Source organism: Ceratotherium simum, chromosome 26, assembly GCF_057802395.1.
Source record: "Ceratotherium simum simum isolate JZ-2026a chromosome 26, ASM5780239v1, whole genome shotgun sequence".
In the NCBI taxonomy this organism is placed as follows: domain Eukaryota; kingdom Metazoa; phylum Chordata; class Mammalia; order Perissodactyla; family Rhinocerotidae; genus Ceratotherium; species Ceratotherium simum.
Window position 1 is genome coordinate 31,486,350 of NC_141925.1, and position 23,233 is coordinate 31,509,582.

At 46.2% G+C, this 23,233-nt stretch overlaps 2 long non-coding RNA genes across 3 annotated transcripts in view; both read left to right on the forward strand.

Moving 5' to 3' along the window:
- Window positions 1-16,171, forward strand: part of LOC147913646 (uncharacterized) — a 31,439-nt gene extending 15,268 nt beyond the window's left edge. Inside the window, exon 2 of the long non-coding RNA XR_015548576.1 lies at window positions 15,820-16,171. This is a non-coding gene — a long non-coding RNA (uncharacterized LOC147913646). The remainder of the gene's footprint in view (window positions 1-15,819) is intronic.
- LOC147913647 (uncharacterized) lies at window positions 713-15,782 on the forward strand. Of its 2 annotated transcripts, XR_015548577.1 has the most exons (4): window positions 713-3,782; window positions 5,449-5,575; window positions 5,899-5,939; window positions 15,541-15,782. It is a non-coding gene; the product is annotated as an uncharacterized LOC147913647 (long non-coding RNA). The 2 variants fall into 2 exon arrangements; XR_015548578.1 differs by lacking the exon at window positions 5,449-5,575 and having other exon boundaries at window positions 731-3,782.
- Window positions 16,172-23,233: the final 7,062 nt, after the last annotated feature.

Genomic DNA, 23,233 nt, shown 5'->3' on the forward strand with positions numbered 1-23,233 from the left:
CTGCCCTGCCTCAATCCTCGGGCACTCTCATGGGCCCCTGGCTGATCTGAGGCGTGGCTGAGTGGAGGCTGCTGGGGGGTAAGTGTGGGAACAGCTGGAGCTGGAGCATGGGAACAGCTGAGACTGGAGCGCAGCTAGGCCAAAGCAGCTGGGGCTTGGGTGCAGGTGGGTTGAAGCAGCTGCAGCTGAAGTGCCGCTGGGCCGAAGAAGCTGGACCTGGAGTGCACTGGGCCAAAGAAGCTGGACCTGGAGTGCGCTGAGCCGAAGAAGGAGAAGCTGGGGCACCAGTGGGCCAAAGAAGCTGGAACTGGAGTGCTGTGGGCTGAAGTTGCTGGTGCCAAGTCAGCTGGAGCCCGAGCACAGGCCAAGCCAAAGCCACTGGAGCCAGGGAACAGGGGTGGTCCAGCCTAAGGAGCTGGGGCTGTGACACGGGGAAGCTGGGAAAGCTGGGGCCATGGCTTGGTCCAGCCAGAGCAGCTGGGGCTGTGGCCTTGTGGGGCCTGAGCTGCCGCTGCCTCTGGTGTGGGGGCACAGGCTCGCCTTGCTGCTGGTTGGCCCGGGCACCTAGGGACCGCTGCCTGTTGGAGTGGGGCATGGTCACGCTGCCCCTGCTGGTGGGGCCTGGGCTCTTGGGGGCTGCTGATTCTGGGGAGGGGGCTGAGCTGAAGTACCACTGTGCTGAAGTGCCAATCAGGCGGGCCACATGGGGGAGGGGCGCTTTTGTCGCCTCCCCTATCTCAGAGGTTTCTCGCCTCACTGTCACTCTCTGCTCTCCTAAGGGGCTAGTTGGTTGAAACTACCCTCGCAACAGTTCAGCTCCCTCCGTAGGGGTATATCCTCAGGCCATGAGGGGTCTTGGAGAGTGCCGGTTTTCACGCGGTGAGCCGCCCCTCCCCCTCCTCTGAGAGCCGCGTGGTCTCAGTCTCTGAGACACAGTCCTTGGGGAAGGAAAGGAGCTCCTCTAACCTCCGTTCAATTCCTCTGGGGATTCCAGCACCTCCGTCCTCAGGTGTATGGCTGCTTGAGTGCCTCAGATGTCCCCTGTGTTGTGTGAATAGCTTCTGTTGGAATATGAATGCCCTTTTTGTTGTGTCTTAGAGGGGGAGAATTCAATGTGGGAAGCTCACTCCGCCATGATGCTGACATCACTCGGTTGTCTTTTCATTTTGATCCTCATTTCTTTTGACTTTCAGAAGCTCTTTAGTCTGATGAAGTCCCACTTGTCTATTTTTTCTTTTGTTTCCCTTGTCTGAGTAGACATGGAATTTGAAAAGTTCCCTCCAAGACCGATCTCAAAGAGAGTTCTGCCTATATTTTCTTCTAGGAGTTTTATAGTTTCAGGTCTTACTTTTAAGTGTTTGATCCATTTTGAGTTGATTTTTGTGTATGGCAAAAGATAATGGTCTACTTTCATTCTTTTGCATGTGACTGTCCAATTTTCCCAACACCGTTTGTTGCAGAGACTTTCCTTTCTCCATTCTATATTTTTAGCTCCTTTGTTGAAGATTAGCTGTCCATATATGTGTGGTTTTATTTCTGGACATTCAATTCTGTTTCATTGATCTGTACATCTGTTTTTGTACCAGTACCATGCTGTTTTGATTATTATACCTTTGCAGTATATTTTGAAGTTAGGGATTGTGATGCCTCCTGCTTTGTTCTTTTTCTCAGGATTGCTTTAGCTATTTGGGGTCTTTTGTTGCCCCAATGAATTTTAGTATTCTTTGTTCTATTTCTGTGAAGAATGTCATTGGAATTCTGATTGGAATTACATTGAATCTGCAGATGGCCTTAGGTAGTATGGACATTTTAACTATGTTTATTCTTCCAATCCAAGTGTATGGGATATCTTTCCATTTCTTTATGTCACCATCGATTTCTTTCAACAATGCCTTATAGTTTTCATTCTATAGGTCTTTCACCTCCTTGGTTAATTTTATTCCTAGATATTTTATTCTTTTTGTTGCGATTGTAAATGAGATTGTATTCCTGAGTTCTCTTTCTGTCAGTTGTTATTAGAGTACAGAAATGCAACTGATTTTTGTAAGCTGATTTAGTACCTTGCAACTTTGCTGTCGTTGTTGATTATTTCTAATAGTTTTCTGATGGATTCTTTAAGGTTTTCTATGTATAAAATCATGTCATCTGCAAACAGCGAGAGTTTCACTTCTTCATTGCCTATTTGGATTCCTTTTATTCCTTTTTCTTGCCTAATTGCTCTGGCCAGAACCTCCAGTACTGTGTTGAATAAGAGTGGTGAGATTGGCACCCTTGTCTTGTCCCTGTTCTCAGAAGGATGGCTTTCAGTTTTTCCCCATTGAGTATGATGTTGGCTGTGGGTTTGTCATATATGGCCTTTATTATGTTGAGATACTTTCCTTCTATACCCATTTTGTTGAGACTTTTTATCATAAATGGATGTTGGATATTGTCAAAAGCCTTCTCTGCATCTAGTGAGATGATCATATGGTTTTTATTCCTCGTTTTGTTAATGTGGTGTATCACGTTGATTGATTTGCGGATGTTGAACCATCCCTGTGTCCCTGGTATAAATCCCACTCGATCATGGTGTATGATCTTTTTAATGTATTGCTGGATTCGGTTTGCCAATGTTTTGTTGAGGATTTTTGCATCTATGTTCCTCAATGATATTGGCCTGTAATTTTCCTTCTTTGTATTGTCCTTGCCTGGCTTTGGTATCAGAGTGATGTTGGCCTCATAGAATGAGTTAGGAAGTGTTCCATCTTCCTCTATTTTTTGGAATAGTTTGAGAAGGATAGGTTTTAAATCTTCTTTGAATGTTTGGTAAAATTCTCCAGAGAAGCCATCTGGTCCTGGACTTTTATTTTTTGGGAGGTTTTTGATTACTGTTTCAATCTCTTTACATGTGATTTGTCTGTTCAGTTTCTCTATTTCTTCTTGATTCAGTTTTGGAAGGTTGTATGAGTCTAAGAATTTATCCATTTCTTCTAGATGTCCAATTTGTTGGCATATGGTTTTTCATAGTATTCTCTTATAATCCTTTGTATTTCTGTGGTGTCCATTGTAATTTCTCCTCTTTCATTTCTAATTTTATTTATTTGAGCCTTGTCTCCTTTTTCCTTAGTAAGTCTGGCTAAAGGTTTGTCAATTTTGTTTATCTTCTCAAAGAACCAGCTCTTTGTTTCATTGATCTTTTCTACTGTTTTTTAATGGTGACAAAGGGGCCATACTAATGTAAGGTGCTAATCACAGGGAAAATTTGGTGTGAAGTATATGGGAACTCTGTATTATCATCACAATTTTCTGTAAATCTGAAACTATTCTAACATTAAAATTTTATTTAACAATTTTTTAAAAATAAAGGCAGGGCACCCTGATATCAATAAGCCTTATGAAAATGCATTCATTAATAAACAGCGGAAGCACCCCCCACATGCTTGTACATGCACACACACACACATACACACAAACTCGGGCACAGGGAGGGAGCCCCAGATCTGACTCTGACATCACAATGAACAGATTCCAAAAAGCAATTACACTGCCAAGTATTATGCTAAAACAATTATTGAAATTGCTAGTCGAAAACAGTTAATGGAATAATTAAGACAGATTGACCTTAAAGCTGATTTAAAATTAACCTGATGCGTGCATGCTATCTAAATAATGACTCTCTCCTATGAGCTAGCCTCTCGTTAAAATCAAATTCCACTGGGAGAAATTACACACTTGCACCGTGATTGGGAAGAACAGGCCGTGTTCACTCAACCACTGATGGAACTGGAGGGTCATCAGACGAGGTAAATGGAAATGAATGTCCTGTCCTTCCAGGTGCACTGCGATCTGTCTCAGTAACAAGCCACCTCCCTCCCATTTCTCCCTTTGAAAATGATGGAAACTCAAAATTGCATCAGCTCAGGACCCCAAACCACTAGGTGCCTGAGTGGGCACATCTGAAGCTTCAATGGGAAAGATCGGAAGGGAGGGGCCGTGGGCTGGGGTCCCGTGGATGCACTGCGGGCAGGGAAGGGAGCTGAGCAGCTCTGAAAACGAGGCCCCTCAAGCACTCGAGGAAACTCGATGGCTTCCACCCCTCGTTTCTCTAAAGGTGAGAAAACCCATGCTTGTTGGAGACCAAACTCCAGGCGGGTGGCAGAGGCAGGAGCTCTTTTCAGCGTAATGCTTTTCCCCGCACAGCACCTTCTCCTTTCCACTGCCATATCCAGATGGAAAGAACTCATGTTGAGGTTTGTGGGTCTACAGGCCTGGATCACACCTTGCTCCTGAGTTTAGCCCAGGGGTGTCCCAGTCCGAGTGAGCAGTTTGTGCTGTCCCCATATCCCTAGCCAGCTGCCTGCCACTGGCCAACCTAGGATCCTGTGGTGTGTGAGCCCATGTTGGGGGACGCACCTGAGAAGGTCCGCCCTGCTGGAGGAGGGTCATGGGCACCCCTCCCTCCAAGGGCCCTGGCTCCTGGCAAGAAGGTCTCAGCTGATGTCTGGAACACAGGAGTGTAGGCTCCTTGTTCCTTGTAAACCCCTGGAGTTACCTTGATAACATTTTTTTAAATGGATCCCCTGCTCAGCATTTTTATGAGATAAAGAATTTCCCCCATTAAAATTATTCAAGTTTAGTAATAACATATTATTGGGACAAGCAGGAAAACACAGGATGCTCCAAAACGATCCATTACTTGGAGGATTTTAAAATTCTAATGAGAGAAACCACTCTCTCTCATTGTTCATCCTCTTGGCCATCAGCAGGATTAGTCTGGGAGAAGGACAAGGCAGGAATTGGGTACATTCCTTATTTATCCCTCTGATTTCTCCAGAGTTTTTCTTTTCTTCAAAGAGAAATCTCTGGGCTCTGCAGGGCTTGTCAGTGGTGATGTCAGGCAACTCTGAGACTGTGCAGAGCAGGAGGATGAGAACAGGGGAGGGAGAGGAGGAAGAGCTGGATCTATCACTTCCCATCACAGGCTGAGGCTGAGTTAATCTCCACCTGGGTCAGGATCCCAGGAATCGGATGTCATCGACCTTGTCACACCGTGGGGGTTGGGAACAGGGAACAGCCAAGTCGCCACGGCCACTTTCAGAGAAATAAACAAAGTGGGAGGGCACCACTGGGAGCCAGTTTGAAAACGATCACTAATATGAAATAATAAGACATACTTTTCTGAAAAGTGAAGACAATTCTTTTGGTTCTCAGACTCGCAAACACCGTGTGTTCTTTTTTTTTTTTTTTAAAGATTTTATTTATTCAGTTTTTTCCCCCCAAAGCCCCAGTAGATAGTTGTATGTCATAGGTTCACATCCTTCTAGTTGCTGTACGTGGGACTCGGCTTCACGTTGGACGGAGAAGTGGTGCCTCGGGGCGCTCCCGGGATCCGAACCCGGGCCGCCAGCATCAGAGCGCGCACACTTAACCGCTAAGCCACGGAGCCGGCCCCCACCGTGTGTTCTTTAGGAGCAGACTGAAGCCGTTGACCTCTAGGGTGATTGTGAAAGGAATCTGGGCTCCGTCACTGTTTCTGAATAAGTCAGAACAGTCCAGCACTCACTCCTTGGCAATGCGGAAGATGACCAGTGTCCAGGTGCTGTGGGGTTGAGACCTCTATCACTCAGGGCATCCTGCCAGGCAGAGGGGGCTGGCCTGGTGGCCACTAGACCTTTATCAGATGTGGGATTTGCAAAGATTTTCTGCCATTTTGGATTGTGGATTATCTTTTTTTCTTCTTAATATTCTCCTTTTATGCACAGAATTTTTTCATTTTGAAGAAGTCCAATTTGTCTAATTTTTCTTTTGTTGCTTGTGCTTTTGGTGTTATATCTAAGAAATCATTGCCAAATTCAAGTCACAAAGATTTACTCCTATGTTTTCTTCTATGAGTTTTATAATTTTGGCTCTTATATGTAGGCCTTGGATCCATTTTGAACTCATTTTGTGGATGGTGTGAGGTAAGGGTCCAGCTTCACGCTTTTGCATGTGGGTGTCCAGTTGTTCCAGCACCTGTACTAACTGTTTGTGGGTTTCTTCGGATTTTTCCTCATGTATGATTCTATCTGCATAAAGAGGCATAAAGAGGCAACTCTACTGCATTTCCAATTGTTGTGATTTTTATTTTTATTTTATTTCAAACTGTCTGTGCCTTTATATTTAAAGTGCAATTTTTGTAGATAGTATACATTTGGGTCTTATTTTTATATCCCTCCCGAGAATCTCGGCCTTTAACTGAACTCTTCGGTCCACTAATGTGTAAAATGATGAGCAAACAAGATGGTGGGATAGGAGTTCCAAGCACAGGTTGTTCAGCAACAGCCTTGAACAAAAAGAACAAAGTTGGAGGCATCACACTTCCTGACTTCAAAATATACTACAAAGCTATGGGGGCCAGCCCGGTAGCATAGTGGTTAAGTTCGCCTGCTCCACTTCAGAGGCCCAGGGTTCACAGGTTCAGATCCTGGGTGCTGACCTACACACTGCTCATCAAGCCATGCTATGGTCGTGCCCCACATACCAAAAATAGAGGAATATGGGAACAGATGTTAACTCAGGGCTAATCTTCCTCACCAAAATATATATATATATATATACTACAAAGCCATAGACATCAAAACAGCATGGCACTGGCATTAAAACAGACACACAGACCAATGGAACAGAAGAGAGAGCCCAGAAATTACTCCATGCATTTATGGTAAATTGATCTTTGACAAAGTTGTTAAGAATACACAACGGGGAAAGGATGGTCTCTTCAACAAATAGTGTTGGGGAAACTGGTTTTCCACACATGGAAGAACTGAACCCTTACCTCACTCCGTATGTAAAAATTAACTCAAAATGGATTAAAGACTTAAATTTAAGACCTGAGACCATAAAACTAGTAGAAGAAAATATAGGAGAAAAACTTGAGATTGGTCTGGGCAATGCTTTTTTTGGACATGACCCCAAAAGCAGAGGAAACAAAAGTAAAAGTAGACTAATGGGATTCATTCAAACTAAAAAGCTTCTGCACAGCAAAGGAAATCATCAACATAGTGAAGAGATAACCTACAGAATGGGAGAAAATATTTGCAAACCGTAATCTGATGAGGGGTTAATATCTAAAATATATAAAGAACTCATACAACTCAATAGCAAGAAACAAGTAACTCAGCTGAAAAATGAGCAAAGGATATGAATAAACATTTCTCAAAAGAAGACATATGAATGGCCAACAGATACATGAAAAGGTGCTCAACATCACTAGTCATCAGGGAAATGCAAATCAAAACCACAATCAGATATCACCTCACACCTGTTAGAATGGCCATCATCAAAAAAACAAAAAATAACATGTCTTGTTGAGGATGTGGAGAAAAGGGAACCCTTGTGCACCATTGGTGGAAATGTAAATTGGTGTGGCCACTGCGGAAACCAGTATGCAGGTTCCTCAAAAAATTAGCAATAGTATCAATAGAATACCTTGGTATGATTGATAGAACCAATCATTGTACATAAAACAGATCTGCAAATATATGATAAATAAAAGAACGTAAGGGAAAAAATTAACAGTAGAACTACCACGTGATCCAACAATCCCACTCCTGGGATATATCCAAAGGAAATGCAATCAGTATTTCAAAGAGATATCTGCACCCCCATGTTCACTGCAGCATTAATCACAGTAGTCGAGATATGGAAACAACCCAAGTGTCCGTTGACAGATGAATGGATAAAGAAGATGTGGTACATATACACAACAGAATATTATTCAATCAGGAGAAATAAGGAAATCCCGCCATTTGTGACAACACGGACGAGCCTGGAGGACATTATGCTAAACGAAACAAGCCAGACAGAGAAAGACAAATATGGTATAATCTCACTTATACGTGGACTCTAAAAAACACATGGAACTCATAGAAGCAGAGATTAGAACGGTTTCAGGGCCTGGGGTTGGGGGGGAAGATGGTGGTCAGGGGTACAAAGCTGCAGTGACGTGGGTTGAATAATTGCAGAGATCTAATGTACAGCACGATGACCACAGTTAATACTACAGTGCTGGATACTTGGGATCCGATAAAAGAGTAGCTGGGTGCTCTCATCACAGAAAAATGGTAACTGTGTGAGGAGATGAGGTGTCAATTAGCTTGACTGCAGTAGTTATTTCACTACGTATATGTACATCAAATCAGCATTGGATACTTTAAAATATATAATTTTTATTAAAAATATATAAAATTAAAAATAAATAGCTATTGACATAGTTTTGGGTCTGTAACTTTATTTCTTTTTTCTATTCGTTTCCTCCAGTTTTTTCCCCTTTATTTGTCTTTTTAAAACTCCTACTGGTTTTTTCAAAGGAAGTAATGGAGACGTGATTCACATGCCATAAAAGTCGTTTTTTTATTTTACAGTACTATTTGTTATGAACACATACATTCATAAACCACCACAGAAATCAAGACAGAAAACAGCTCTGCTGCTCCCAAAATTCCCTGTCTGCCCCTTGTGGCAGCCCCTCCTCCCCACTAGCCAACACTGATCTGCTCCCTATCAGTAGTTCTGCTTCTTCCTGAATCTCACAGGGATGGGATCACACACTATGTAACAACTTTTTGAGCTTTACCTTCTTTACTTAGCAGATTGTATTTGATATTCATCCATTTCGTCTCACATATAAAATGCTTATTCCTTTTCATTACTGAATAATATTCCATTGGATGGATGTGCCACTTATTTAGTAGCTGAAGAACGTTTATAACTACAGTTTGTCTGTTTGGGTTGTTTCCAGTTTTTGGAAATTGTGAATAAGTCTGCTATAAACATCAACATACAGATTTTTGTGTGAACGTAACTTTTTGATTCTCTTTGACATATATCCAAGAATAAGATTACTGGATCAGAAAGATTACATGGTCAACATTTCTTTAACTTTACAAGCAACTCTCAAAATGTTTTCCAATATGGCTGAAACATTCTGCTTTCCCAGCAGGAGTGTATGAGCATTCTGGTTGCTCTGCATCCTTGCCAGCACTTGATATTGTTGCTAATTTTTTAAGCCATTCTGAAAGGTGCACACATGTATCTCATTGTGGTTTTAATTTGAATTTCTCTGAGGACTGATGATGTTGGGCATTTTTTCCTGTACTTTCATTCCATTTGTGTATCATTTTTGCTGAAGTATCTCTTCAAATCTTTTGCCAATATTTTACGAGGTTGTTAGTTTTGTTATTCAGATTGAAGAGTTCTTCATATACACCGAATAAAAAGCCTTCACAGATATGTGTTGCAGAAATGGTTTCTCCCAGTTTTTGACTTGTTTTCCTTCTCTCCACAGTGTCTTTTGAAGAGAAGAAGTTCTTAGTTTCGATAAAGTTTAACTAAACACAGTTGGTTATGGGTGTGCTTTTGGTTTCACACCTGAGAGATCTTTGCCTAATCCCAGGTCATGAGTATTTTCTCCTGGAAGATTTATAGTTTTAGATTTTACACTTACTGCTATGATTCACTTTGAGTTAATTTTTGTATGTGGTGTGAGACATGGGTCCAAGGATTCGGGGGTTTTGTTTTGTTTTGAGTTATACTTTATGGTGGATATTTTTGCATATGAATATTCGGTTCTTCCAGTGCCTCTTTTTGAAAATACCATTCTTTCTCCATTAAGTTATTTTTCCAACTTTGTCAAATATCAATTGCTCATACATGTGTGGTTCTGTTTCTGGATTCTCTCCTGTGTTCCACTGATCTGTGTGTTTATTCGTTCACCAGCACACTATTGATTATCGTAATGTTATAATACGCCGGAAAGCAGGTAGTTTAAGGCCTCCAACTTTGTTCTTCTTTTTCAAAATTGTTTTGGCTATTCTAATTACTTTGCCTACTCAAATAAATTGTAGAATCAACTTCATAGTTTCTACCAAAAATATGCTGGAATTGTAATTGGTATAGATCAACTTAAGGAGAATTAATATTTAAAATACTGAGTCTTGCAATCCACAAACACTGTATATTTCTGCTGGGGTCTGAATGCTTATGTCCTCCCAAAATTCACATGTTGAAATCCTAACCCCCAAGGTTGAGAGTGTTAGAAGGTGGGGCCTCTGGGAGGTGCTTGTGTCATGTGGGTCCAGCCCTCATGAACAAGATTAGTGCCTTTATAACAAAAGAGGCTTCAGAGAGAGCCCTTGTCCCCTCCACCATGTGAGGACACAGCAAGAAGGCACCAGCTATGAACCAGGAAGCGGCTGTCACCAGAAGGTGACCATGCTGGCGCCTTTATCTTGGACTCTCAGCCTTCAGAACTGTGGGAAATAAATGTCTGTTGTTTATAAGCTATCCAGTCTGTGGGTTTTGTTATAGCAGCCCGAATAGACTAAGACCATTTCCCTGCTTATTGAAGTTTTCTTTTACTTCTTCCATCAGTGTTTTGTAGTTTTCAGCATAGAGATTCTACAGGCATATTATAGGATTTATTCCTAAATATGTTATGATTTTTGTTGCTATTGTAAGTTGCACTTTAAAAATGTCAATTTCTGGGGGCCGGCCTGGTGGCGCAGTTGTTAAGCTCGCATACTTCACTTCCACGGCCCTGGGTTCTCGGGTTCAGATCCTGGGCATGGATCTACACACTGCTCATCAAGCCATGCTGTGGCAGCATCCCATACAAAGTAGAAGAAGATTGGCACAGGTGTGAGCTCAGGGACCATCTTCCTCAAGCAAAAGAAAAAACATGTCAATTTCCAATCATTTATTGCCACTGTATAGAAATACAAATGATTTTCGTATGTTGACTTTGTATCCTATGACCTTGTTACACTCATTTATGAATTCCAGTAGCCTTTTTTTTTGTTATATTCTTAAGGATTTTTTATGTAGACAGTCATGTCATCTGTGAAAAAAGACAGTTTTACTTCTTCCTTTCCAATCTGTATGCCTTTTATGTGATTTTCTTGCTATTTCACACCAACTAAGAATCCAGTGTGGTGTTGACTGGGGACAATGAGAGTGGATGTCTCTGCCTTGATCCTGACTTAGAGGGGAAGCCTTTAGTCTTACTGTCTGTGATAACTGCAGGTTCTCATGGATGCCTTGTATCAAGTTAGAGAAGTTCCCTCTACTTCTACTTTCCTGGACTTTTATAAATGGATGTAGAATTTCTTCAAATGCATTTTCTGCATGTCACATGATTTTCTTCTTTACTCTGGTGATGTGGTGGATTACATTGTTTTATTTTTTGTCCTATTGGCTATTTTTTTTTCAGTCATTTCTCCAGGGTTCACAATCTCCATCTCTAACTTTTCCTGTTCCACTTACAATGAACATTTTAGTACTTCAGGTAAAATATGGAAATATTGCAGCCATATTGGGCCACCCCGCCCATCCTTTATGCTGTAGTAACTGTATGTACTGCATCTACATATCTTATGAACCTCAGAAGAAAATATTATCATTTTTTAAAGACTTTATTTTTTTAGAGCAGTTTTTGTTTCACAACAAAATTGAGTGTTTGGTACATATCTGCCCTGCTCCCATATGCACAGCCCCCCCACTATCAACATTGCCCATCTGATGGTGTATTTGTTACAGATGACGAACCTGCACTGACATGTCATCATCACCCAAAGTCCACAGTTTACACCAGGTTCACTCTCACTGTTGTGCATTCTGTGGGTTTGGACAGATGTCTAATGACATGTACCCACCATTACTGTGTCATACAGAATAGTTTCACTGCCCTAAAATCCCTCTATGCTCACCTATTCATCCTTCTACCCTCCCCATAATATTCCAGTTTTTACTTTAAGTTGTGTGTATTATACAAAAGTTAGAAGGAGAAAGCAGAAAAAATGAGTAGCCTTTGACATTTACCTAGATATTTACCATTTCTGAAGCTACTTATTCCATTCTGAGGATCTGAGATTCCTTTTCTGGTATAATTTCCCTTCTCCTAAAGAATTTCCTTTAGCATCTTCTATTGTAGAGATTTGCTGGTAATAATTTCTCTTAGTTTCTCTAAATCTGAAAATGCTGTCTGTCAACAGTGATTTTCGAAGGATATTTTTGCTGGATATACGATTCTGGATTGACAGGTCTTTTTTTCTCTCTCCCTCAACACTTTAAATCTCTTTTCTCATTCTCTTCTGGTCCCCATAGTTTCTGATGAGAAGTCAGCTATTAATCAAATCATTATTCCCCTCTGTGTGAAGTGTCATTTTTCTCTGTTGCTTCCAACATTTGCTTTTCGGCCTTGGTATCCAGCTGCTTGATCTGATGTGTCTCTATGTGGGACTGTCTTCATTCTGCTTGGTGTTAGTTGAGCATCATATTTGCAAATGTCTATCTTCCATCACTTGGATAATTCCAGCCACTATTTCTTCAAGTATTTTTGTCTGCACATTCTCTCTCTCCATTCCTTCTTTGAAGCCGACCACATGTATATTAAAGTTTGATCTTACCTAAGAGTGTCTGAGGCTCTGTTATTTTTCCACCCTTTTTTCTTTCTATTTTCCATGTTAATTTCTATTGCTCTACTTAAATTCCATGTAAAGAATTTATTATTTCTAATATTGTATTTTTCAATTCTAAAATTTTCTTTTTTAAATTTTGCTGCTGAGATTTCCTACTCTTTCATTTGCTACAAGCATGTTTGTTTACCTTCACGGAGGATAGTTATGACAATCACTTTAAAATCTTTGTTTAATACTTATGCTTTCAGCCAAGATGAAATAACAGGGAACTAATTTACCCTTCTTCCCACAACAACTGAAAATTTGGGGAACATATATGAAACAGTAGTTTTCACACTGTGGGTCTCCGGCAGCAGAGTTCAGTGAACCCTGAGAGACCTGGAACTGACAAGGTGGGCCCTGTGATGGCCCTGCTGCCTGGAGAGAGAATTCCAGGCTCCAGCACAGGGATGAAGAACACAGGTGGACCCCTGAGCTCTCCCTGAGTTGAAGAGGTGGCACTGGGTGTCCTGGGAGGCTGAGGTGACTAGAGCACATACGGAAGACCACCCAAGAAGTGAGAACTGCAGCAAGAGAGAACTTCACAGATTCTCCGTGGGCCCAGTGCATCTTCCACTGAGTAATGACCAGTGCACCCATGTGAGGAAACTACCCAACACTACAGAATCAAACACCAAAAAATTAGAGGAAATAATTCTTGGAGCTCACACAGACAGGAATGGTTTGGGTTCAACCAGTCCACACATGGCTTAGGAAAGCCCCATAACTCACAGGAGATTGTGTCCAGTATTCAGAGTGGCCTCAGTGGTGGAACACAGTCAGCCCTGGACTAAAGGTTACTCAGATCCCACTTAACAAAGCTTAGAATAAGCCTGAATGTTTCCAATTGTTTCAAAGTAACACAACTCTGTCCCAGGAAACAGCTCAAGAATATTTTTAGGAGTACAAACTATCCAGGTTCCAACAAGGAAAAATACTCAATGTCTACCAGCCAACCAAAAATTACCTGGTATGCAAAAAAGCAGGAAAACACATCGTGCAATGAGGAGACAAATCACTCAATTGATACTGACCACAAATAGCACAGATGACGTAATTCATAGACAAAGATGGGATGTTATTACTGTCATCATATTCCACATGTTCAAGAAGTTAGAGACAAGACTGACAATGTAGGGGGTCAGGGGTGGGTGAAATAGGTGAGGGGATAAGAGTTACAAACTTCCAGTCGTAAAATGAATAAGTCATGGGGATGGGATTACATCATGGGGAACAAAGTCAACAATATTGTCATAACATTGTATGGTGACAGATGGAACTAGATTTATCATGGTGATCACTTTATAATGTATATAAATGTCAAATCACTATGTTGTGCACCTGAAACTATCATAAAATTGTATGTCAATACTTCATTAAAAAAAAGAAAAGGCTGATGATGTTAAGTAGAAATATGGAAGATATGAAAAAGACCCAAAAACTTTTAGAGATGAAATGTCTGTAATTAAACATCTGTAATGAAAAACTTACTAGATGAGATTAAGAACAAATCAGTCAAAAGATTAATGAACTTGAAGACATATCATAGAAACCATTCAAAATAAAATACAGAGAGAAAATAGACCAAAGAAAATGAACAGAAAGTTAACTGCAGGACAACTTCAAATGGCCTAAAATATATGTAATCAGAGTCCCAGAAAGAGAAAGAGAATAAAACAGAAAAAACAATTTGAGGAAATAATGACTGAAAATTTTCCATATTTTATTAAAAAAAAAAAACTGTAAACCCACATATCCAAGATACTTAATGAACCCCAAGTCTAAGAAGTGTGAAGAAGGCACGTCATAATTAAATTGCTTAAATAGGGTGATAACAAGATAATCATGAATGAAATCAGACAGGAGATAAAAAGACCTGCTGAGTGCAGAGGAACAAAGGTTAGAATGAAGGCAGATCTCTTACTGGAACTGAGGCCAGAGCAGAGTGGAGCAAGGTCTTCAGAGTATTGAGGAAAAAAGCTGCTAATTTATGATTCTATGCCTGGCAGCAAAGGGTACAAATAAGATAAAATATCAACTTTCTCAGACACACAAGAGCTGAGATAATTCACGGTCACCAGCGGATCAGCGCTGAGAGATGCTGAAGGAAAATGACACAATATGGAAACCTTATGTGAAGAAAGGGATAGAGAGCTCTTTCTGTGGGGTATGTAACATGTCGAATAAAACGTGTGACAACATGGACACGGAGGCTGCAGTGTCGGTGGGAGAGTACTGTTGTGAGGTTGTTCAGGCGTCATGAAGTGGTCTGATATTATTGGAAGATAAACTGTGATAAGTTAAAGATGTGTACTGTAAACCCTAAGGCATGCACACACACGCACACACACAGCAAAGACTTATCCAGAATAAGCCAAAAAAGCTGATTAAATGGAATCATAAAAAATACTTAAATTATCCAAAAAAAAGCAGTCTAAGAGGAAAAAGCAAACAAAAAACAGATTGGTCAAATAAGAAACAAATCGCAGGATATATTCAAATCTAACTATTATCAGCAGTAACATTAGATGACAGTGGTCTAAAAACCCCATTTAAAAGGCATAATTTGTCAGATTGAATAAGAAAGCAAACTCAACTATATGCTGCCTACCCCAAACCCACTTTAAATATAAAAACACAAATAAATTTAAAATAAAGAGATTGAAAAAACATGCCATGCTAACAAAGGTTGAAAGAAAGCTGGAGAAGCTATACTAATACTAGATAAAGCAGATTTCAGGCACAGTGAATATGACCAGGAATAAAGGAGGTCGTTGTGAAATCCAAAAGGGTCCATTATCAAGAAGACATAATACAGACTGTTTATGCACCTAATAACCGAGCTTCATGGCACATGAAGAAAAATCCTTATCTGCCAGTTCCAACACCTGGGTCATCTTGGGATCTATCTCAGTTGATCCTCTTTTCTCTTAATAATGTGTCCCATTTACTTGATTTTTGGATGTTGGGTGATTTTGCACTGTGTCCTGGACATTATGAATGTGGTGTGGTGGAAATTCTGGATTCTGTTATTTTCCACCAATGACTGTGTCTCTTGGTTCAGCAGGTAGTGATCTCAGCTGGTCTTGAACCGCAAACTGGCTCCTGGCTGCAGCTCCAGCCTCAGTTCAGATCTTCTGTTGTTAGCGGGTGGCTTGCGCACGGGTGGTTCAGTCCGTCAGAAATGTGGGGGCAGAGTCTGAAGTTTCCCCTGCACATTTCTTCCCCTCCTGCAATCCCCCTCCCTCTTCAGTGACCGTGTCCGGGACTAGGTGCCTGGAGAAACTCAAAGGTGGGTTTGGAAGCAATTAACTGTTTTTCCAAGCTGTTTCTTTTCCTTTTGTAGGTTAAGGAGATGTAACCACCAGCCATCCTGAAACTGACCAAATGAGGCACTCAAGGGAGATGTAACCACCAGCCATCCTGAAACTGACCAAGCCACACCACAAGAGCTATGCCCATGACCTTTGCTTTATTTTTAATGCAAAGATCTCTCCAGGAGGAGCTTAGGCCTCATTATGTGGAAGCATGTTCTCGAACTGAGCCTGTGGAAGTGAATACCCACTGCTCCCTTTTGAATATTATTCCCCATCTGAAATAAAAGTTCCTGCTTCCCTTAGTTCTGGGACGCCATGACTTTGGAAATGATTCCTCATGGCCTCCTATTTGCTGCAAATACAGTTTACTTTGTGAGACAACTTCCACTGGTATAGTCTTATTTAACTCACCAGGAGGTGAGCCCACTTGGTTTGGTAACAAGCCCACATGGTTCGGTAACAACCACAGCCCCCCAGTTTCATTTTTCTTGTTCTTGGGCTGTGAAGACTGTGGTTTTCCAAGAGCCACTGCCTCCCATGCCCTGCTCTGACTGCACATGGCCCCAGACTGGAAGCCACAGGAATTCACTTCAAACCACTCCCCCGCAATCTGTCTGCTGCTGTTCACTCCCCAATGCCGTCAAGCGGCTCCTGGTTGCGTTATGTACAGATTTTCTAGTTGTTCTCCGTGGGGGAGGCAGTGTGGCGTGATCTTACAAAATCATTACAGGAAGCAGAACCAGCAATTACCTGTCCACTTTTAGAACTGCCTTGTGCGCGAACCTCACATCCTTTGAGTCACATTTGGAAAAAGTGTACGTTTCATCTGTTTCAAAGGTCGAGATAGCTTCACTGCAGGGGACTTGAATAGATTACCATCTTCCAGAGGACATGAGTGCAGCATAGTGAATGGAACCCCTGAATAGCCACTGGTGCACTAGACGAGGGTTGGGGCTGGCTACCACAGGAGAGAGGAGGAGAGGACAGCTGGAGCCTATTCTGTTTTCAGAGTCCCCGTCTCAGCACAGCTGTCTGCTCCTGCCCAGAAGCCACCTCCCCTCCTTCTTTCTATGTCCTTAGGGAAAAATAAAGCCAACCTCCTTTTCTCCCCCCTCATCCCCACCAACCCGCCAGTTGTTCAGTGTCAGCCTGACACCACGCCCACCAGTCATTCAGTGTCATCCTGACACCATGCCCACTGGTCAGAGTGGGCCCAGGATCCAAGGACACACCACTGAGCAGTCTGGTCTCTGCCTCACAGCTCAGCAGAGATAGTCGTGCTAACAGATGCCAGGTGACAGGGAGATGGGTGAGGGTCAGGACAGAGGAGGTTACCCCTGAGGGAAGTTGGGGGGCCCCCTTGTGCCACGGAAGGAGGGTGGTCCTCACTCTGCAGGCAGCAGGAGCTGGGGCACCGAGGAGTGTTGTGCTAGGAGCGTTGTGATCCGACTGCGTTTCACTCAGCATTAACAAGCTCCCCTCCAGCCTCCGCCCCTGGCACGCCCAGTGCGTCTCCAGAGAGGGGCAGACGCGAGCCAGAAGGATCCCGGCAGCAGTATTTCCCTACCGAGTGCCAGGGGAAGGGCTGTGGTCTTGGGTTTGGAGCTGAGAGGAGGTGGAGAGCTCCAGCATGGGAGGGCGGGGGTAAGCAGGGAATTGACGGGGAGCCCAGCCAGGGACATTACCAGGACAAGAAAGCGGGTGCAGCTCATGGTCCTGGGGGCTCGGTGTTCAGGGATGGTTTAAGGGCTGGAGCTCTCACCTGCACACTCAGTTCCTGTGGATGGGGTGGCAGGGCCCCAGAACCCTGACACACTGTTGTTAAGACAGTAAATCTTGTAACAGCAGCCACCGTGCATCGAGCGCACACTCCTGCCGTGCTTCACCTGCACCACCTCCCCTTCTGACCACCTCCCGGAAGTGGGGATTCCTCTCCGTTTTTGGTGTGGGGCAGCCATCAGGGTCCAGCTTGAGATGAACACATGGGGCCCACGGGAAGCCTAGATGCAGAGTCACCTCCATCATCCCTGACCTCAGAGGGTCAGCTTCCCCATCTCCAACAAAGGGTTGACAGTACTGTGACCCTGTAGACCCTATGGGGTTGTCTGATGGTCCTGGTGAGCTGACAGGGTGACACGGTGGGAGGAGATGAGGGGGTTGCTGCTGGCTCTGCTGGCCACACCACAGCCAGGACTCAGAGCCAGGACACGAGCTTCGTGGGGGTGCTTGCCCCCCATACAGATGCGACGCCATGACTGGAGCCGCTCAAGAACTTGGTCCGGCCATGTGGCTCCTGAGTGGGGAGCAGCCAGACTGGCCACACTCCGGCGCTCCTGGAACATGCGTGCAGAGCCTCTGCTCCAACTGTCTGCATCCTGGTCCCCTCAAGAGCAGCTATTTGACCCAAGTTCTCTCTCCTTCTTGAAGTTTGACTGCACTTGTCTGAAGCTGGCAGACACAGTCAAGGCGGTGGGAAACGCTGGGCATAGTGAGGGGGACTGGGTCCACCCTCAGAATGAGCACGTGTGTGTGTTGTGTGCCACTGCTGGCTTAGGCATGCTTATAAGTGACATACATGTGCGCACATGCACACACACACGCACGCACGCACACTCACAGCTCCCTTTCACCAGAAGTGTTCCCGAGGGAACGCCAGCCCAGCCCTGGCCGGTGTCCAGGTCTCTGTCACCCCGGACATGCAGCTGGAGGGCGTGAGCTGAGACAAGGAGAGAGAAGAGGACAGAACCAGGAGAGGAGAAACTGCCTGTTCCAGGAGGTGTCAAGGAGAACAGCGCCCCGTCTCTGAGGCAGAAGCTGGGGCCCTCTCGGGTCCCCTGAGGGCTTGGCCAAGTCACTTTCTACAGAGGACTTGGGGTCCCCACAGCCTGTCCAGGGCCCCCTCCCTGGCTCTACTGAGAAAATACAGACCACTCTGGACGGCACCCACGAGGACCACGGTGAGACCTGTCTGCGGGGCAGCGGCCTGGAGCAGGCCCTGTTCAGAGGGGCCGGGAGATGTCACCAGGCTGTTAGGGGGGTGGTCTGGGAGGCTCAGAGCAGGATGTCAGAGGCGGTCCATGCCGTGCTGACCGTGTGACTCACGGGGTGCTGGAAAAAAACGGAACTAACCAGAATGCTGAAGCAGCTCTCTCCTGGCCTGAACAGACTCCTCTGTGCTTCTCCCACCCAGACGAAGAGGACAGGAGTGTCCCCATAGCTTCATTCACCTGCCCACACCTGCTGGCCAGGACTCAGGGAAGAAGCCAGGCCTGCTGGTGCCCTGGGCACTGGCTTCCGTACAGGACACTGACTCACACCTGACAGACAGACGCAGCCCCACCCCCTGCCCCTCTGCCCCCCTGCCCCCTCACCCCCTCACCCCTGACCCCTCTACACCCCTGACCCCTGACCCCCGACCCCTGCTCCCCTTGGGCCGGGCTCTAGCAGCACCACAGCAGCTGATGCAGGCTAGATTTTCAGGCTGTGGCTTTGACTCATCGCATCTCTGCTCCTTGACTCATCACCCTGTGACCCGCTCGGAAACCACCCTCTGGTCCTGGGTTGGCTCTCATCCCCGCCTTCTCCCTGGAGTCTCACCCTAAGAGCCCAGATGTCTCTGCCCATCTTTCCTTTAAACATTTTTTGAGCAGAGCAGAGCTGATCTTAAAAACATAAATCATGTCTGTTTTGGCCAAATGCAGTGATTTCTCCCAGATTGAGAAATAAATTTGTTTATTAAAAATAATTCTGTTGCAACGAAGCAGGACTGGGGCAGATCTGAGCCGTGATCAGCGTGAGCCGCAGAGAGCAGAACGTACAGCCTTCGCCCCTAAATGTCAGGCCCAGATTATGGGGCTGAGAAAAAACAAAAGATAAGAATGGACGAGGAGAATGGGATTTGGACAAGGATGTTCCTGCAGACGCCTGTGGAGACAGGAGGGAGGAGGGACGACCAGGGCCTGGGACAGATGCCCTTCCAGGTCCCGTTGAGGAACAGCCAATCTTGCAAGGCCGGCCTATGTCAGGGCCACACCAGACACCAGGGGCCCCAGGGATGCTCTCGCTGCGGTGACTTGACAGCAGGAACATCAGAGGGAGGTACAAACTTCATGAGCACTGTCCAGGGATCCTCACTCCAGGCCAGACCCCAGGCTCTGCCTGTAGGTACCACCCGGGGCCACGTCCACAGGGGCTGCCACAGGCCTGTCACCAGAACGACAGTGCGGCGGGTGATGATAGCATCTGTCTTTCATTAAACATGACGCCGCCTTTCTGCAAAGCCATCAGCCCTCCTGGGGCCCAGCTAAGAAATGGCCTATAAAACCCTGACTCATGACCTCAAAGCACATTTGCCAACATAAAGAGCCTTCTCGGCAACTGTGTCCAGGGTTTATCCGTGTGCAGTAATTTCACACCCCTGACCTTCAACACGTCCACGGTCTGACACCTCCCCCCAGAAGCTCTCCCCATCAGCAGCACTGAAGCGTCCAGAACATGCGCGACAGTCGTGGGAGCCCAGGGCCCTGTCCCTCTGGGTGACAAGAGGCAGCCCTCTGCCCTTTGCCAGTGGCATGTCAGCACACACGGGCCACTGCCTTCGTGGTGGTCTCCAAGCTGCCAGGGAGGAGGAGCTCAGCCCTGTCCCCTTTCTGTTTGTTTCCATGGTAACCTTGAGACTCGGGGGCAGGCCTCCTCCCTGGCCAGAGCTGTGAGGCCCTCCTCTGCCCACGTCACCCGGGGCAGAGCGTGGGGTGTGCAGAGGACAGACAGTTGCAGGTGGGGACCCTGTGCAGGGCTCACCTGGAGCTCACCTGGGGCTTCACCTGAAGGTCAAGAGGCCACAGGGATGGTGATGACTGAGCTTGAACTCCACCCCAGATGGTCTCATTCCCAGGCCAGTTGTCTTCCCAGAGAACCCAAGGCTTCCTGAGTAACTGTCAGGCCAGGAAGGGTGGTCCTACACCTCAGGCACCACTGTGAACCAGAAGGTGGTGGAGCCTGGTGGCCTGGTGCCTCATAAAGACCCAGGGAAGTGCTTTCTTCCCTCTCCCTCCTCCCACGTCCCTCCTCCCTCCTTTCCTGCCTCCCAGAGGCACTAGGCCTGGACTGGGAACAAGCCCACACCTCACTGAGCCCCAGGTTGGATGAGGGACGCCCTCGGAGACGTCCCTTGAGTGAAGCTCTGTGACCCGGCTGCCATTGGAACGCCCACCCGTTCTGGGGGCCGGCTCTGCCTCCACCCTGGGGCCTGGAGGACTTTTCCAGAGCTTGATTAGAAGCTCCCAGGCCCCTGAGCACACTTTGCTCTCCAGCTCGCGAGAATCTCCCCCAGATTCCTGGGCCCTGTCCCAGCCAGACCCCTCGCGCCTGCCAGGCCTGGGAGCCAGGCCATCGGCTCCTCTCGGGTGAAAGTCAGCAATCCTGGGACGCTCCGGGTTCCAACTCAGAGAGATAGGTGCGTGCGTCTGGGGAGAAGAGACTCCGGTTCCTGCCAGGTGAAGTGACCGACGACGCAGGGAGGCTCCTCCCGGTCACAGAATCGGCCATCACAGCTCCCTCCACTCTTTACATTTCTGGAGGCCACCTGGGAAGTGACGGGTCACCAGGGACTGGTAACATGATGGACAGCAAGTAATTAGGGGTGGATTCTCCCTGTTTGCAGTGTCTGGGGCCGCTGTGTGCACAGCAGATCAGGTGAGGAGGGAAAGGGGTGCTCAGGGCTGTGGGGAATGGGTGGGCATGGAGATTGGACCTCTGCCCACCCTGCCCCATGGGCCCCCACCCGCCCAAGCCCAGCGGTCTCTCTGCACCTTCACTCCCTCCCAGCCAGGGCCCCTGGATGAAGGAGAGGAGATGGCTCTGCAGCCGTAAGTCCCGCACCCCCAAATCCAGACCCAGCGCCAGGCCCTGCAGTCTGTCGGCCTGTTGAGGGCGTGACTCTGGGAAGGAGGGAGCAGGGTGCACGGGCCTGCAGCTTCACTCAGGGGGCAGAGAAACAGCGGTGAGCACAGTGGGAGACGCCCGCCAGGTGAAGGCCCACGGCTGCGGGAGTCGGCCCTGCACAGAGCCAGCGAGCCAGACCCGCAGCAGCAACACGTGCAACCCGGGCCACGTGGACTCATCTGAGGGTGTGGCCTGTGGGGTCCATGCTGGGTCAGTTGTCCCCGCCACTGGGGGACATTTTAGGGCACAGTGTGCATGACCTTGGGGATCTAGGTGAATTCCAGTAGGTGAGGAGAGGCCACCTATCTGCTCCTATTTTATATCCGTGTTTTCAGTAACTCCATCAGGTCGGTCTGGGCCACTTTAAGGAAGCCCCTGTCCCACTCCTGCCCCAAGTGGCCAGTCTGTAAGAAGAGCTGGGCAGGCCTGGAAGACACAGCACAGAGCCGCAGCAGAGGCAGGGGCAGCTCGGGGCCCGGGGGCATCAGCAAGCCGAGCCAGAGGTGACTGTCGCTGGACATCGCAAACTACACCAACTGTTATGGTCAAACCGACTGTTGGGGGACAGTTAGCTAAAGTTCCAGGTTTCTCTTTGTGGTGATGAAAATGCCCCGAGACTGACCGTGGTGATGGTTGCATGTATCTATGAATAAACCAAAACCATCAAAGGGCACCCTTTCAATGGTGAATGTGTGGTGTGTGAATTACAACTCAATAAAGCTGTTTAAAATGAATGAATGAACAAATAAATAAATACAATGAAAACGGAAAAAGAAAAGGATCTGTGAGCACCTCTAGGTGTTGGGTGTTGGAGATTTCGGGAGGTTCCAGGTCCCCTCTCTGAGGCCGAGCACCTCACCTCAGCCAGCAGGACCTCAGTTTACTCGTGTGTAATTAAGAGATTATCACACACACACGCACCCTGCCATGGGGCCGTTTGGAAGGTGAAGGAGATAACAGAGTCTTCAGCACAGCCTGACACACAGAGGACATTAAAAGCCATTGCTGCTTTCATTATCTGAGTGTTAATATATTACTGAGAGGGGTCCTGAACCATTGGCATAGCGAGTCTCTGCAGAGGTCAGAGGCTCCTCAAGGCCAGGGAGCTGCCCTAAGGGGATGGGACTGAGGCGCAGATGTCCTGCAGGAGGGTCAGGTGGGGCAGCTAATGGGGCAGGTGGATGGCCTCACCCAAAAGCCACCCGCCCAGCAGCGGGGACTCACTTGGAGGCTCTGCTCCCACCCTGCTCCCTCCAGGTGGAGAAAGTGAGGTCAGCCCGGCAGAGCCCTGCCCCCTCCAGACAAGCTGAAGGAGGTGGGAAGGCCACTGAAGACTCTCTATGAGTCACCTGGCGATTTCCCAACCCTGAGTCATGCGGCTGAGGGTCCCGGGAGCCCCAAGGTCAAGGTCATTGTGATGGTGCCTGCAGACAGATGCTGAATCTTCTTCCAACTGCTCACTGGCCAGATGGAAGTGGACACAGGGTAGAAACGCTGCTG